Source organism: Schistocerca gregaria, chromosome 3, assembly GCF_023897955.1.
Source record: "Schistocerca gregaria isolate iqSchGreg1 chromosome 3, iqSchGreg1.2, whole genome shotgun sequence".
Classification (NCBI taxonomy): domain Eukaryota; kingdom Metazoa; phylum Arthropoda; class Insecta; order Orthoptera; family Acrididae; genus Schistocerca; species Schistocerca gregaria.
In genome coordinates, this window is record NC_064922.1 from 709334023 (window position 1) to 709347472 (window position 13450).

Consider the following 13450-nt stretch of genomic DNA (forward strand, 5'->3'; position numbering starts at 1 on the left):
TGAAGAGCTGGGCACCAAACGTATATTCTTTAACTTCACCGATTTTAAAGGTTCCTCAAATATTCCATTTCTATATCTCTTTTAACTGACGCTTCGCTTACTGGCATCAGTAATGTCTTTATTGTCCCACAAGTATGCTGGCTACAACATATCACAGATATTTTTTAACTAGCTAAGAGGCCCCTCATTAGCATGGAGTTACTGACAAAATGTATAGAAAAAGGTACGTAGTTGATAAGCAGTAATAATAACTGTCTGGTTGATTGCAGTGTAGATATCAATAAGTTAGCACTGTCAGTGGAAGGTGCTTCAAAGCTCTTTATTGTTGTTGTTGAGGTCTTCAGTCCTGAGACTAGTTTGATGCAGCTCTCCATGCTACTCTATCCTGTGCAAGCTTCTTCATCTCCCAGTACCTACTGCAACCTACATCCTTCTGAATCTGCTTAATGTAGTCATCTCTTAGTCTCCCTCTACGATTTTTACCCTCAATGTTGCCCTCCAATGCCAAACTGGTGATGCCTTGATGCTTCAGAACATGTCCTACCAACCGATCCCTTCTTCTGGTCAAGTTGTGCCACAAACTTCTCTTCTCCCCGATCCTATTCAATACTTCCTCATTAGTTATGTGATCTACCCATCTAATCTTCAGCATTCTTCTGTAGCACCACATTTCGAAAGCTTCTATTCTCTTTATATACTTCAAATAATTCGTCTTGATTGGCTTGTCCGACGAGCGGAGGAAAATGCATACTACTTCGATCTGTAAGCTTCAAGGAAACTGAACTACGGAATGAGAATACAGCGGGGAACTAGGCGAACCATAGCTTTTAATAAAGTTCATGTGTCTGAACGACTAATGCAGGACTACACGGATATCTGTTTACTAACTCTCTATGCGATTCCTTATAATATTTGAATTCAGGAAAACAAATAACCATTAATTGTTTCCAATATTGCCTGTAAGTAGACAGCGGGTATAATTCTCTGAAATCAGTGAAGTTACTTAGAGAGTTTATATTGATTAGTAGGTAAAACAGTGTCTGACAAGAAAAAGTCCTGAAGTTGACCTCATACTTAAAGGAGGAAAAAGAGCACTTGAAAGAGGTCACCCTCAGCAATTGCCTCCAAGCTAAAATTAGAAGTATAATGTCATAGTACGCAGTTATGACCTATTGGAAGGACAACATTTAAAGTTTCACGTGACCCGATTGTCAGTAGCCCTGCCCCACTGCTACCGCCTAACGCCCGAGAGCGAAGTAGTGTACTGCGGGGTTAGAACCAGAACTACTTATTCTAGGGGTTTAGAAGACGCGAAAAATGGGGACATCTGCCCAAAGTCTATTAAAACCTTGCTCGACAACATGTTACTCCAAATGCAAAACAGTGTCATGAGTGCGTAATAAGGAACCTCGCTGTCATAATGAGAACCCGGCAAATGAAAACAAGACACAAGGAAAAATGTAAGTAAACTGTTTATTATATGAAACATAGCACCCATAACTGTCAATATATTCATCCCACAGGGATCAAAGACGGTTAGTGCCTCCATGAAAATGTTTCCAGTTGCCTGCGGAACCACGGTCGCACTCAGGCATGCACCTCTTCATCCGAAGCAAAGCGATTACCACGAATATCGTTCGTCAGCGTTCCAAATATATGTAAATTGCATGGAGAGAGGTATGGACAGTATGGAAGATGTGTAAAGGCTTCCTAGAGAAATTCTGTAACGTGGCCCAACCAGCATTGGTAACATGTGTGCCGCTTCGGATTTCTCCCCATGCGGTTTCAATAAATTTGAAGCACTGAAGACAGACGTAAGCGGCTGTTGATTTGATTCGGATGCAGAGATGCACGCCTGGGCATAATCACTGCATTGTAGGAAACCACAAACATTTCTCCATGAGGGTCTTGGCCGTCTTGTCTCACAGTGAAATAAAAGTATTAACAGGTATCATGATTACTTTTGAAACTATGAGCAGTTTACTTAATATTTGTGGTCTCTCCCGTTTTCATTTGCCTATCCCGTATTCTTTCGATATTGTTTTAACAGTATTGTCGTATTGATATTCGGCAGATATAGAACGTAATTCTGCTCCTCCTACAGGTGGGGTTTATGCAAGCCAGAGGGTCTTCAAATAAAACAAGGACGAATTTCATCTTCTTTCCCTGACTATGCGCAAATCTTTGTTCCAAAGAAAATATAAGGAGTATATATTTGTAAGAGATATTATGCAGTTAATGTTTGTACTGAGATACGTTTTCGCTAGACGCTGTAGTTTTCGAATTATTCAATGAAACGTACAAAAGTGATATTCAAACGCGTTTTCCTTCATTAAGTCGAAAATTACGGCCTCCAGCGAAAACATATCACAGTGAAAATACTCCCTACATTAAATTTCCTATAAAATGACACTCCTAGTTTTTTCTGTTAGCTCGTAGCGAGTAAGAGAATATTAAAATATCAAACGCGGTTTTTTCAGGGCATTTTGTGTTGCATAAATCACACAGGTAGGGGCAGCTGAATCCAGTTGTATATCTGCAAAACATCGAAATGGGAATATTCTCAAAACAATATCGATTGAATACGAGGTTGTCAAATGAAAACAAGTGAGACTGGGTAAACATAAGCAACTGAAGAATTATATATGACGTTAACGATTTTCGATTCACAATTTAAAGCTACAAATTATGTTGGAGAAAAAAGTACATTTGCTAATTTTACGTCTGTTTGACAGTGACACCTTCGAAATGAAGAGAAAAATACAGCAGATACGTTAATAATTAAATAGCGCATCACTGCTTCTTTAATGACTAACTCATTCGTAACATACATCTATACTGCATTTGTGTATCGCATTACAAAAATGTTCAAATCATCTCTAGCAACAACTATATGTTAAAAACAGCGCCTTTTGACGAAATGAACAAATCATGTTAGCCTTGCGAAAACAGTAATTCATGAATGTCTTACACACTCCCAAGTATAGTACTCAGCGTTTTAGCTTTACGTGGCTGCAGTGGCGCGGATCGAGCGGCAAAGGACCGGTGCCCGCAAAAGTTCGAGAGCTCTACATTCTGTAAGTAATAACTGCGTAATGTCTGAATTGTGGCAGAGTTGGGCGCAGGGCCGATTACAATGGCTGATATATTGAAAGCGATCTGTTTTCCTCCTTAAAATATGATTTAACCATGGATATGTATTATCGTGATTAGTCTATGATGCAGAACAGTGGCTTCTCAAGCCAAGCGAAACTCTAATAAAATACAAAATTTTGTAACTTTTAGGGCGTTAAAAATAAGACGCAGAAATAAATCTGTTAACTAATTACGCAATTTTATCGTAGTGTTGGTCGCATAATTTACATGGGGATCCTGAGATTTCTTCTGACAGTTAACGTACACCTCTCTCCATAATCCTTCGCGATGGGATTTATAGTTCACGATTTTTGGGTAACTAAATGGAAGACCATATTACTGAGAAACCAATGAAAAAAAATGTGGACGGAGCATCATAGTAATTTACCATTGTAACTAACATGACAATACATGACACTGTAACATGACAATCTGATGGATATCTTCACTTGGTGATGTTTCGAAGTGAGGATAAACTCTTAGTAATGGAATAAATTTTTCCTTTCCCTTCTTTACTGTGTTAAGGACAGTTTAAATTGCAGCTAAAGTGGAATGGGCTAATGATGGAAACTTTTTGTCACACACCATTTGCTGAGCAAAAGTACATATAGCCTCTAGGAAGCTTGTTTTTAATTTTCCAGGAGGAAATTTCAGGACTTCTCTAACGTTTAATGTATTAATGTTTAGTTTTGTCTATATTGTTCGAAAAGAAATCCAACCAGCCTCTTAGTTTACCTTTACCAAAACTGACTTAATAGTATATATAGTACTTATCCAGAGTCGTCGACAGCCTTCAATTCTATGAGGGTACGAGCCTTTAAAAACTCTGATATTTAATTAGGAGTGCGAAGTGGCTGCGTGCATACAACTAACGAAGCAATTTAAAACGCCCTCCCTTTGTTGTGACGGTTGAATGCCCTCGGCCGCGCATCGTTGCCCGCTGTAACGCCGTTTTAATCCCAGCGCTCATCTGGGTTTGGGACTCCCCGCTCTCGCAAGCGGCAGTGTCGATCAGTGCGCAAAATCACTGAGGACGTAGCGACCTATGCTTCGCTAGAATACTGGGTACACGTACACTTTACTGAAGGTAATATCAATTTCTTTGAAATAGAGAACAGATCCAACGCTTAATTAATGAGCCACAATTACCAATAAAATATACTATCATTCGCTTACTAGCAACTGTTATGATTTGACAGCAAACTGACTTAAGGTGAGGAGCATACTCATCTAGTAGCAGAAGATAAGATATTCACACTGGGAATGTAGTTTACAAATGCATTTTTGAAGGTTAATCGTGATTATGTCCCCAATTGGCATGGATAACAGCAGTGACGCATCTTGGCATTAAAACAATGGGGTCTTGTTAGGACTCTGGATGCAGTTGGCACCCCATCTGCACGCATAAGCCACCTAATTCCTATAATTTCCAGGGAGGGAGAACATGATCTCTGACGCCAGGTTCTATCATATCCCAGATGCATTCGACTGGGCTTGAATCTAGCGAGATCGGGGCCAACACATCAATGGGAACTCGCCACTATGTTACTCGAACCACTCTATCACACACCTTGCTAAGTGACTTGGGGCATTCTCTTCCTGAAAAGTGCCACAGACCTCGAGAGACGATCGTCATGAAGTGGTTCAAAAATTCAAATAGCTCTGAGCAGTATGGGACTTAACATCTGAGGTCATCAGTCCCCTAGAACTTGGAACTACTAAAACCTAACTAACCTAAGGACATCACACACATCTATGCCCGAAGTAGGATTCGAACCTGCGACCGTAGCTGCCGATGTCATACTGCTAACATTGTCACATGCATGAGTCACCGGCTGTGGTGGCCCACCGTTAAAAGCGTTCATTGCACTATGTGTTCACACACACTTGTATTCTGCCTATCATTAGAGTCTGATGTTAGTGCCGCCACAGTTCACCATATATCCTGTTTTAACAGTCCGACATCTGTAATGAGCGGTAGCCGCCCAACCCAATGACGTCTGGAAATAATTTCCCGTGTGTTTGGCTACGTGTTGAAGACACCACAGCACTCCTCAACCACCCGACAAGTCGTGCAGTTTCCGAAATGCTCGTTCCAGGCCTGCAGGCCATCACAATCTGTCCTCAGTCAAAATCAGTTAGATTGTGCGCCTTCCCTTTCTACACATGGACAGCACGCTCACTGATACTGCATGCACTGTGCGTGTGTCTGACCAGCAGTCACTACTCGCCAGGTGACATTACTATCGGCTGGACAGATTTATATTGATTGTAGGTCGGTGGTCATAATATTTAGGCTGATCAGTATCAATACAAAATTGGTCATAATTTATAGTGGAACCTGAAACATGAAAGAGTATACTGTAGGAGACTCACAGACATTCCAGTAAAGAAGGTTACAAAAATGAGTCGACAGCAAAGTTCCTGTTATTACGAATATGGCATTACGAGTGCAAGTTTTCAAAAACGAATTTGTCGATTAAGTAATAATCTAGTGGGCCTCAAATATTCTCTGTGACCATAGGCTTAGGAACATGGTAGATGCATGATGGGGAAGCGGCACCTTCCTCTGCTAATGTAAGACTACAGCAAATACAAACTTGTGGTCCAGGATGGATAGGTTAGGCTGTACCTGTATCTCGGCCTCCAAGGTAACCTCGCCTCAGACCTCAGGCTTTTCTTTTTATATTGTCACTTCAAAAGTGAAGTCAATAACACTGTCCTTGATACGGTTGAAGAAATGGTGTAGCGAACTCCGCGTTATTGTCAGGAATTACGAGATCGTCATAGGTATTTTAAAGAATTCGTAAGTGACTATAGAGACGAGTGTGGTATTGACTCAAAATTCGAGGACGACATGTAGAACATTTCCTTTGCCATCTACAAGTGTACAGTAAACTGTAACATGTAAGGCACTGACGCACTATTGGATTTCACGCTAAATTTACCACTATGAAATTTGACCCAGTAGGATTGTGACTCTGCATTTAAAATTAATTTTTTGCCAATTATGACATGATTTAGTACCGAAGTGAGTGTGTTTTTAGAAATCACACTTTCACAGTTGCTTGGAAAATTGCTCGTTTATTGGGTATACATGTTTCAGTACTTTTTATATTAAATATTTATCTGTATATCATTATTCTTTACTACTTGTCACACATCTTTATAGGTGAGACCTTAGTTCTGTGAATGAGATAATAGAATTAAAAGTGATAGTATTTACATACTGCCTCTACATTTCGTTCGGTAGGTCATCTGAGAGTTCGCAGAGTTAAGATGCACATCATTGTGTGAAGCAACGGGAAGTGTTTCGGAAATGTGTTGTGCTTCCACAGAATTTAATGGATGAATTCACAAAAAACCTTAGACCCACAGACATTAATAATAGTACTTGCTGTCCTCAATGTACACAAGAAATCTGATATGAAGTATATTTAGCTAGTTCCTTGTACGGTATTATATCTTTCTACCAATCACGAACATCACATTTTGGTAACTGTTTGAAAATTAAACAGGCATGTAATGGCAAGAAAGCTAAAAATATTCCATGATAACAAAGTTTCTCTTTCTCTTATTGGCGATGAATATTTTGGATTTTATGTCATCTGTATTTATTTCCTCATTTAGATCATTTTAACGTGTTGCACCATGTGTGTTTCAGTGTCCTTGGTATTATGAGGTTTGTGTACATATGCTGGTCTGATGTGTTTTGGATGCTGGTGCTTGTGGGGTACAGACATCACCAGTTAAAAATCTTCATATACATAGTAGTCATATTCATAAGAGACTGTCCCTCTTACAGGAATCAGTAGTGCATAACAATCAAAGTTACTACACACATTTTTGATTCACATTGACCGGTTTTATTCTGAATTGTAGTCGGTTCTTCGGGATCAATGACCGATTTAGTAATTAATGGCGGGATATTTATCTGTGTTTTGTTGATGACATTGATCACATGGGCAGTGATGTGTTGTATTAATCAAGTAATGTAAATGAAATATGGTCTCCTCAAGCTGGATCATGAGAGTACAATTTGAGACAACTTTAAAAACCATTTCTTTGTCACAGCTCTTAGCACATTATGTGTGACGACAGTAACACATAAGATTTGATTGCTTCAGCGGATAGTACTAATGATATGACCTTAAGTTCTCTAGTGCACGTTTGAAAATATACATAGATATATACATACTGGTTCTGTAAGTTTGTCAGAGTCTAGATGTGCTCAATTCCACTTCACCCACGATCAGTTTCTGCTTTAGCCTATATCAGATCTCTTAAAACCGGTAGTACACTACTGTTACAAATGTTTGTTGACATCTATATATAACATGCAATATGTATAACGTGCAATATATTGTTGTTCATCACCTGATACTTAGCGTCTCGTCACAAGATACATAAATGAAAGGTGTAGGTTACTGATAAACAATTGCAAATTTTTGAAACTTTGCCAACAAATGACGATTTTTGGAGGCGAGTATTGACCGAAAGGTAGACAGTATATTTTTTAATATGGCAAGAATTACTTTTCTAATATGGATGCTCATGATTCCACAGTGCACATAACCTACCTTTGTTGGTAAATGTGTTTTACAGTAAGCTGGTATTTGCCCTCTTCAAACACAATACCTTAGTGACGTAACATCTGACTGGTAGAGTCACATTCATCTTATCCGATTGTGTATGACAACACTTGATATGTGGTTCATCGTCTCGTTCACTGTTCGTTTACTATACTGTTATTAATGTGTTAAAATTTAAAATTTTTAGTACATCTGATTTTGGCTGAAATTGAACAGTGTAAAGTGTGCAATGAAACTGAGCGATTAGCCGTAATAAGTTGTATTACAAGATCAAGGATCATTTATAAACTTCTTTATCATTTTGAGTCATTATTTCATGGAGTATTTTCTTCCACAGTAATTGATGACCAAAACGAGAATTCAAACTGACAAACTGGTAACCACATTTTCATTGTGACATTCATCGTTAACGCTCTTCCTGTGTTTCTAGTATTCACCGATATGTGCGAATCTTTATTTGGACACAAGCTTCTTGAAAAAATCTCTATCAAAACAGTTTGTGTGTGTTATGAGGTTAGCTGAATATTTCAATGCATTTTCAATAGTACTTAGGCGCTTTAGCAGGATAATATTTACACTTACATTATAACTCCAAATTCTATATGATCTGAAAGTACATATGTCAGTGTCCAAGCTGGGAATATCTGTACAATCAATCAACAGCTTTCATATTAGTGTTGTAAGAAAGATGTTTTTGTTGTTTCCTTCTTTTTAAAGTATTATATTTTATAATCACATCTACATTTACTTCACATTCATGTGTAATACAGATTACACCACCTCTCAGTAATATGACAGCTAGTAAAAATTTGTTTCAACAGGAGTGCCAATAAAGGTTCAGATGCCTTAAATAAAAATTATCACGTCTATTCTTCACAGAGGATCTTACCGAAAATGAGTTTTGAATCAGCTACTTAAAATAACAACTAAGGAAGTGGTATGGTCATTAACTGATTATTACTTTAGCTGGTGAGAGTGACAGTAAATTTTCTAAAATCCATACTCAGATACAACAGAAACATGAATTACAAGATATAAGCGATGAAGTAACATTACAGTTCCCTGCACACAGCCAGTATAATTTAGTGATAAAGGAAGTAATTAGAGCAGTTTCGATCTCCAGTTGTCATTTTCAGTGAGTTTTCTTTTTTCCATCATAATATAGATGGAGAATATTGCAGTAACTGAGAACGTTTGCCTTGTCTTTATTGTTTAGGAAACGTTACTTTGAAAACTCAAATTTTAAGATATTCACTATGAACAGTAAAGTAGATGTGAACTGTAATGAAAAAAAGCCACTAAGTAGTTAAACATACAATTTCTTCATAGAACATGTTGTTATAAAAAGTGCTTGTAGGGCTTATATCACATAGGGAATATTCAGATTTAATTTCGTAAAGTAGTTGTTATGAAACAATGCATCTTTATCAAATCTTAACGAACAGATCTATGTGCAATCTCTCAAATGCCAGTTTTAGTTCTGAACAGATTGAAGTAACAGTGGATAGTACAAGCGATCACGTAGATGGGTCTTGGAGAGTTTTGGTTTAGGTCCATTACTGTCAGAACCAGCGAATCGATATTGTATGTTAATAAAAGAAGTCCTACGATTATGGAACTGAGGTACATGTACTAGGTGAAAATCGACGATGAAACATGAAGGGGATGAAATTCTATGCCTATATTACGTACAAGGGAAGAGTAATCAACTATCAGAAAGTAATAGAAATGCATTTCATTGTAAGTACCACGATATAATGATTCTACAAGTATGATCATGCCTGACACACTTTATCTTCATCACCAGCCGAACATTAGTAGGACAACGTATCGTTAGACAAAGATAATGTTGGGGATTTTAAATGATTCATTTAATAAGTTTCATAACCAATCTCAGATAAAAGTAAACTTAGGGATTGCATTAGACATACCAGATACCAGAGAAATTTATTCATGTCGAAAATGACACAAGATTATCTTTGCGATTATGTTAAAATCTTATGGAGTACTTCAATTATACAAGTAACGATCATCGGATATTTAAGATCTTGCATGAGGGTGGGTGTAATATGGAGATGAATCACATAACACAGTTTGTGATTGCCTTTGTAAGTGGCTGTTTTGTTCCATAATTGAACATTAATTGAATATACATCATGAGTGGCAGATATAGTTAATAAATTTCAGCGTTATTTAATGGCAAGATCACGGTCAATCATCTGAACTGAGCATTTGTGTACAACAGGGTAACTGAATATTTTAAATATAACTGCATCATTTCACTTTACTACATGATGCAAAGAGATACCTCCAGGAATCAATAAATAAAATTTACATAATGTTCATTCACAATCCAATTAGTATACAGGAAGCTGTGTTTCTTTCATTCTATTCCACATGGGGGATTTTGGTTAACTGGGATACTTTAACATTGTGTCAATACTTTGTTTGGTTTTTCGTTATATTATGTTACTTGCAACCATCCATCACATTACTTTCTTCATATCGTCACATTTTATATGCAATTGGAGATAAGCAAATAATCATTAAAGTCATGGATTTCTGTGTGTGAGATAGTGAGTAACTCAACATGCAGAGAAACAGGTCTTGAAACTTTCAATTCAGAAATATGGTAATAATATCATTTTGCACAATTAATGACTATAGTCGAGATTAATCTCACAAAATAACTGCAGTGCAATACAGAGAGTAAAGAATGTTTAATTTACTTCCATCATCATCTACTACTTAGGAATCGTAAATCTATAATCCGAATTTACAAATACTATTGATTGACCTTCAGTGCCGTGAGTCTACAAATTTCTGATGTTATTCATATTAAATTCGTTTTCTGGTAAGTTTCCGTAACAAATGTGGTTAGTTTGGTTAACTGAATCACTGTCAGATGAAAGGCTTTCATGTTTGTTTAGCACTGTACTGAGATTGAAATTATTTTCAGAGTATCTAAGAGCCCCATACAGAACTTAACACGTCTTTCATTTAACACTGGATGCTTTGGTCCATTTTGCTGCTATTGACTTCAAGAATTGAAATCTGAGGATCATCAAATGTAAGAGACCTTCGTGATAAGATAAATATTTAAAACTGTGTGTTTTACTATATCAGGATAGTTACACAGTCGTATAAACGAATTCTGTCTAATGTCATGCTTGTTAATACTTAGTGTTAGATATCTTCAATGTGATATTCTTCTTTGAGCATTTTATATATTACATATGTAGGTGCCATTATGATGATAACCTTTGTGTAAATCTGAACCAAGAAACAGCTTCGTTGGGTTTGCTTCCACTGACAAGTTTATACATACTGCTAAACAAGCACCTCAGGATATGAAAACGTACTTCATGAACAACTAAAAAATCAGTCGCACCTCCCCCCTCCCTCCCCCATTCTATATCCACAAGAGAAACTACAAAATCAATCTCTTTGACAAATTTTTAGGCTTTTGTACCTGTTCGATTTTGGTATGACACATTCAGTGCGTCAACATACACGGCGAATATCAATACAGATTTCACAGAAATTAGAGACAGCATTCATTCATAATCAAGCCAAAACTTTTGCATTAAGAATTACCAAACGTAAAATTTTAAGAAAATTTGTCTCCTGTGACCTTACAGCTCTGGTTCATTATGTACATTTGTAATGGAAGCCTTTCAACCCTACAGCTAAGATAATTTTCTAATCATACCACATGGCATATTTATACATATCAGGCTGAAAGAATCAACACACATTGTTCTGTCTCATATCCAGTATGCTTTGTATGTAAATATTACATAGACTCCAATGTAACACACAATATAACGTAACAGAATGAAGTATAACAACTTGTCTTAGTGTTGTTCTCCTCAAGCACATACTTCATACTCCCTCCATCTGATCGTCATTATTGTTCTTTAATTTAGAAAATGGAAGATTGTATTTTCTACGAAATGGAGAGAAATCTGCTTGTATGCAGTTGGCATCATTCTGTACAACCAGTCTTGTTTAAGACATTATGTATGAGTAACTAGTGGTAGCAATGGGTACCAACAACAGCGGTAAATGCAATGTTCTGTGCAGTGCAAGGAACTGGAAGAACGTAACATTGTAAATTCCAAAATAGCCTAGCTAAAGAGCAAATGTGTTCTAAATATGAACAATAAACTGAAGAAAATTAATGTCTATCATATGCGATAATAGTCACACTATTAAAAATCCTATTCCTTACAAAAATAAGTGTGAACATGCTAATGTGACATGTAAACATGACGTACTAGCTTCTTCAGCTTCTTCAGATATTCGTCACCAACAGTATCATGCTTTCAAAGAATTTCTAGGTCGTCAATAGAATCTCAACAGACAAGAGCTCAGTCGTTTCCAACCACAGTTCATGGAATAGTTGGATAAATAGTTTCGTAACACTACTGTAGGTTACTGAGTTTTCCCTTGTTCACTTACAGAAAGAAATGAAATCACCACGAGGCTGCAGCGGTGTAACACCTTGCCCGCGATGCGGCCGGTAGCGTGTGACGGGTAGCGGCGCTGTGGCGCCTGCCTGCCGCCTGGGATGTAGGCAGCCCCGTGCTCCACCGTCGAGCGTCGGAGCGCGACTGGTGGCTCGCGTAGCGCCGCTGCCGTGCTCTGCCTGCTGTCCAGACGCAGCCGCGCAGGTGGCAGCTGGCGGCCGCGCGGCGCCTGCGCCTCCCACACCCTACGGCGTCTGTGGCCCTCCGTCTCCTCTGCCACCACCACGTGCACCGAGTTCGGCTACAATGAAATTACTAACCGCGACGGCGCATGCGCTAGCAGCAAGTACATCCTTTAAACCTTGTCTCCTGTATCTGTCAAGTTATTCCTTCCAATTACTTCAATATTTCTTATTTCTGAAAAGATTTGTTTCCTTCCGTTCCTTTTTTATAAAACACATAACTATCGTAAATCCATCAGGGCACTTAATGCAAGTCACATTATGGATATCAGGAGATTGAAGTGTCTGGAAACAGTTACAGGGACTTCGAACTTATCTTAAACTACATCTACATATATTCTCCGCAAGCTGCTATGCGGAGTGTGTTCGAGGGATTTATTGACGCTACTGTTTATTCCAGATATCCCTATTCCATTCGCAACAGGCGCGTGGTCAGCAAAACTCTTAATTAGCTCCAATCCTTAAATCATTTCGTTTCCTGGAAGGCACTCTGTAGGAAATGTAAAACTAACCTCTCCGTAATGCCCGATGCCTCATTTTTTCCGTTTGTGAGGGAGTTCGTTGACCATTGCTCGCTGTGTGTTAATGATGCTGTAACGAAACACCCTGCTACCTGTTAGACCTTCCCTATATCTTTTATTAATCCAATCTATTAATAATAACAGACTGGTAATACTCAAGAATTGCTCGAAAAACTATTTTTTAAGTCATTTCTTACGTCCATGAATAACATTTCTTTATGGTTGTTTCTATGAATAGCAATGAGGTATCTGCTTTTCCTTCAGGTAGCTATGGATAGTTACTCGTTGGTATTCTGCGGTAGTTACTGTCTCCTGTGATTGTTCACAAATTATGTAGTCGTCGGTGGTGAAATTCTTCGCCTATTTAGAAGCAATAGATTACATTTATTTACGTTTAGAATCGATTGTCAGCCAATGCTTCAATCGATTAAAGATATTTCACCTGTCGCTATTGGAAAAGTTGTAATATTATGCGGTAACTTTTAAAC

At 37.9% G+C, this 13450-nt stretch overlaps 1 protein-coding gene across 1 annotated transcript in view; it reads right to left on the reverse strand.

Annotated features, from left to right (window-relative positions):
• Window positions 1-12385, reverse strand: part of LOC126355995 (glycine receptor subunit alpha-2-like) — a 651703-nt gene extending 639318 nt beyond the window's left edge. Inside the window, exon 1 of the mRNA XM_050006618.1 lies at window positions 12192-12385. The gene's annotated coding sequence lies outside the window, so the exon portion shown is untranslated. The remainder of the gene's footprint in view (window positions 1-12191) is intronic.
• Window positions 12386-13450: the final 1065 nt, after the last annotated feature.